Raw genomic sequence first — 5242 nt, forward strand, 5'->3', positions numbered from 1 at the left:
CGTAAGATGTCTAGCTAGTAATTTGTTATGCTAACAAGAAGTTGCATAATAACAGCATCAACTTCCGGTAGACAGGCTAGTACACTCAACTGAAAGGATACCGTTTGTTTACAGTATACTAAAATTAACTAATAGTATATAGTATGTAGTATATAATTATTAAGTATGTAGTATACAGTATGGGTATTCGAACACAGCTATTTTCTTCTAGTTATTTTACAGAAAATCTAGTATAAAATAGGCTATGTCACATGTAACCTACAGTGTATACCATTGTGGTATCCAATAACCACAGATTGGGAAACAAAATGCCAGCATCTGTTTTGATGACACAGTGTACCTGCACGCATCTGAGTCTTGACACAGAAACATCTGAGGGAGGAGTCTGTTATTTACCCTGTGCTGTACACTCTTCACTTGAAAAGAAACCAGCTGATCAAGTTTTTGTGAACAGACTGCATTATACCTTAAGCCTTCGCAGAAGGCAGGAATTGTGGTCACAGGCAGGCAGTGGTCAAACACAGGCATGCAGTTAAAAACAAACAATACCTCACAACCATACAAACAGAAAGAACTGAACTAAATAGGGAGCTGATGAGACCAGGTGAGAAACAAACACAGGTGAAATCAATGAACAAAAATGAAAGACGGGGCTATGTTCCAGAACACAAAGAAAAAGAACACAAGGTTGACTAAGAAAAGAAAAGCAGAACCTTACACTGAGACACCATCATTGGAATAATTCACTGGATACTACAATCAAAGTCACAAAACAGCTACCTTTGCATGGAAGTGTACGGTTACTGTGAACAAAAGGATTAGTGTTTCATAATAGCTCCACATTGTGCATTTTCAGACAGGCATTGGGAAAGAAAGTGATGGACACAGGAAGGTCTGAACATGTGTGTGGTAAGTTATTCAGTGGTTTCTGCCTGCACTTTTAGATTTTGAGATCCAGTAATATCCAAGTTGTAATGCAGTAATACTTTTGAATTCTGAGCGATAGTGGCTGGGATGGTCATCTAAGGGAGTATGGAATGGAAACAAACCGGTTGCATCACCTCAGGGCAGAAGGGGAGCTAGAGTGCGATTTAAAAAAAAAATACATTTTCAATGATGATGTACCAAAAACCAAAGAAAAAACATTATTTAACACTATAAAACATGGCAAAATGTATATATAATATGATATATAATATGATTTCAGTAAATCCTGCAATTGGTCTGAACTGGTGTTGCTTATTTTATAAAGCAATGTACAGCTAGCTGTGTCTGTCTCAATATCCCCTTGCTGGGACCCCTGTCCTGGAACAGATTATTAGGTTGAACTATAGCTAATAAGCACATGGGATTCAGTTCCTTATGCTAGTCTACATAAAGCAATATCAAATTGATGTGGTTGTGTCTGCTGCTTATGTCGGAGAACGCTTTATAGGTAGGTAGTTAATTTATGTGCCAGCAGGTCAATCTGTCTGTCTGTTTGCCTGTCTAGAGGACTATCTGTTGCTCACTATCTGTTTGATAGGTGAGGCCCATCACCTATCAGAACTGAGAATTGTGCTACTGGGTTGGATGCTGACTTGGTAGACGAAGGTGGCAGACATCATCATGGGTAGCGATGGAGACACAGAGGAGAGGAGGAGAACCAGTCTGAGTGTGAAGAGACAGGGCCAGGTAGGCGAATGGAAGGTCATGGTGGTGGACACACCAGCATGGTGGCAATATGCCTCACTCCGTGACACCCCAGAGATGGTAAAGCAAGGGATAGTGAAATCCATGTTATTGTGTCCCCCTGGACACCATGCTGTCCTCCTGGTCATTTCTGCTGTTATTGCCTTCAAAAGTCCACCTGAGGTTGGTAAAGGAGCACATCAAGCTTCTGGGTTCTGATGCGTGGAGACATGCCCTGGTGATGTTTAGCTGGTGTTACTCGCTGGGGGACACCACCATAGGGTAGTTCATTGAGAGTGAGGGGAGAGCCCTCCAGTGGCTCCTCAAGAAGTGTGACAACAAATACCACATTCTCAACATCAAAAAACAGGGGTGATGTCACTCAGGTCACAGAGCTTTTGGAGAGGATTGAGCTGATGGTAAAAGTGAATGGAGTGCTAGGGCCACAGAGGAGCAGTCTGGTGAGGCAGATAAATGGGAGGGGGAGGAGACCATGGAGGAGTCGCAGACAACTAGGGATTCACTTATTGAGATGTTTGACGAGGTATGCAGTAGGAGAGAGAGAAAGTTTCTTGAAGACATCAGGAAGTTGCTGTTCAGGCCAAAGAAGGTAAACAGCTTAACTGAACCGTCATACAGTGAATATGCATATATTATAATTCTAAACAAATATATGTCCAATTATACATTCCTTATTACATTTATAGAATGTGTCATGTTGAGTGAATGACCAAATGTAAACGCAAACATTTTCTGTGTAAATTCTCAATGAATTAATTCTCTTGTGCTGTGTTACCAGTGAGCTCGGGCTGAACACGAGAGGGTGTCTGACTGGCTGAGAGAGGGGACGTCTAGGAATGCTGAAGATGTTTCCGGATATGAGATCAGTGAGTCCAGTGAAGCAGAGAACTAGGACAACAAGTAACATTTTACTAGGGAAAAATAAACATTTTTAAATCTTGAAAGTGAAACTTGGTATCCACATGATCAGACCATGTAAATTTATTTAGCTAGTTTGACAAAAACAAAAGCTGACTGTATGTAATGTAGGCCTATTTTTGCGTGTGAAATTGCCCAATGTTGTTTCTACATGTACTGAGATGACATGGCTTGCTTGTGTCGGGTCGTGGAAATTCTTACACAGGAACACTCAAAGTCAATCTTGAATGAATCATCATTTATTTGTCAGCGTGCTGCACCATAGTACACATGTCAATCAGGAGCTCTCCCTGGGCAGTCCCAGCAGTTGTCTTATATACGGCTATACACAGACAAGTTATATTTGCATGATTTAGCATAATTAATTAATCATTACCATTTTGTTTTATTCATGTGACTGACCAATAATGGTTCATAACATGTGACAGACCAATGAGGGTTCTTCTCTCTAAGCTGAGACCTTGAAACTGAGATATCCTTCGTTTTCAAAACAAGGTCTGGGCGGACTGCCAAATTGCAGCTACTGATAGTGAGGATTCGTTCAGTCAGCCACTTGCATGAACACAGAAATTGGTTTATTAGAACAGCACATGAATTGAAAACAGAAATTATTAATAAGAAAAGCACAAACATTAAAATTCCCATTATACTTGTTTCAAGTTTCAAAGTGTACTGTGCCTTTATAAAGTATTCACACCCTTTGACAATTTTTCTACTTTTTTTTGTGTTACAGCCTGAATTTAAAATGGATTAAATATAGATTTGTGTCACTGGCCTACACAAAATACACCATAATGTCAAAGTGGAATTATCTTTATTGAAATGTTTACAAATGAATTACAAATGAAATGCTGAAATGTCTTAAGTATTCAACCCCTTTGTTATGGTAAGCCTATTTATGTTCAGGAGTAAAACTGTCACATAATAAGTTGCATGGACTTATTAATAGTGTTTAACATACATTTTGAATGACTCCCTCATCTTTGTACCTGTAAGGTCCCTCAGTCGAGAAGTGAATTTCAAACACAGATTAAACCACAAAGACCAGGGAGGTTTTCTATGCCTTGCAAAGAAGGGCACCTATTTGTAGATGGGTAAAACAAAGCAGACATTGAATATCATTTTGAGCATGGTGAAGTTATTAATTACACTTTGGATGGTGTATCAATACACCCAGTCACTACAAAGATACAGGTGTCCTTCCTAACTCAGTTGCCAGAGAGGAAGGAAACCGCTCAGGGATTTCACCATGAGGCCAATGGTGACTTTAAAATGGCTGTGATAAGAGAAAACCAAGGATGGATCAACAACATTGTAGTTACTCCACAATACTAACCTAATTGACAGAGGGAAAAGAAGGAAGCCTGTACAAAATACAAATATTCCAAAACATGCATTCTGTTTGCAACAAGGCACTAAATAAATACTGCAAAAAATGAGTCAAAGCAATTCACTTTTTGTCCTGAATACAAATTGTTATGTTTGGTAGCTAATCCAATACAACACATTACTGAGTACCACTGGCTGCATCATGTTATGGGTATGCTTGTAATTGTTAAGGACTGGGGAGATTTTCAGGATAAAAAATCAACGGAATGGAGCTAAGCACAGGCACAATCCTAGAGGAAACCTGGTTCAGTCGGCTTTCCACCAGACACTGGGAGATTAATTCACCTTTCAGCAGGACAATAACCTAAAACACAAGGCCAAATATACACTGGAGTTGCTTACCAAGAAGACAGTGAATGTTCCTAAGCAGCTGAATTTCAGTTTTGACTTAAATCTGCTTGAAAATAATATAATGTAAATAAACACACGAGAAAGAAGAGAAACATGAGATTGTGAGCTATATAACAGGGTCAGTGCCATGAATAATTTACAACAATTTTATGTGGGAAGATGCACATCATTTGTTGAGCATTGTAGAGATATTGATATTAATAACATAGACTCATTTGAAACAAAGTATTGGCATACTCAAGTACTGTATAGTAGGCTATAGATAAATAAAGTTGTTAATGCAAAGTGTCTGCATGGTTCTCCATCACTGCATTTGTAAATATGTGAGTTAATAGTTGTGAGTACCAGCCTATCGCTGGTATCACTACATTCATTTCAGACCATTCCTTTTTATTTTGTGTATTTTTTTCTTTCCCCCCCTTTTTCTTCACACGAAATACAAACATAAACATACTAACAACAACTTACAGATGCACACAAACAACGACTACATCTCCTTTGCCCAGAACCGCATGCTCACACCCCCATCCATAGTGCCTGCATTATAAATAGCCACATGGCCTTACATTTTACTCATTTGTTTTTCCCAGTCACCCATGCTATTTCAATAATAAATGATTCGATTGTTCCATTGTGTTAGTGATGGTGAATGAACTGATTTCCAAATGTTTTGAAAATGTATACACTGAGTGTACAAAACATTAAGAACATCTGCTCTTTCCATGACATAGACTGACCATGTTAATCCAGGTGAAAACTATGATCCCTTATTGATTTCACTTGTTAAATTCACTTCAATCAGTGTAGATGAAGGGAGGGGACAGGTTAAAGAAGGACTTTTAAGCCTTGAGAAAATTGAGACATGGATGCCATTCACAAGGTGCTTTTGAAC

At 38.9% G+C, this 5242-nt stretch overlaps 1 long non-coding RNA gene across 1 annotated transcript; it reads left to right on the forward strand.

Moving 5' to 3' along the window:
- Positions 1–391: 391 nt before the first annotated feature.
- Positions 392–4049, forward strand: LOC123741633 (uncharacterized). Its single transcript, XR_006769122.2, has 2 exons — positions 392–909; positions 2471–4049. It is a non-coding gene; the product is annotated as an uncharacterized LOC123741633 (long non-coding RNA).
- Positions 4050–5242: the final 1193 nt, after the last annotated feature.

This window comes from Salmo salar, chromosome 03, assembly GCF_965601325.2.
Source record: "Salmo salar chromosome 03, fSalSal1, whole genome shotgun sequence".
Classification (NCBI taxonomy): domain Eukaryota; kingdom Metazoa; phylum Chordata; class Actinopteri; order Salmoniformes; family Salmonidae; genus Salmo; species Salmo salar.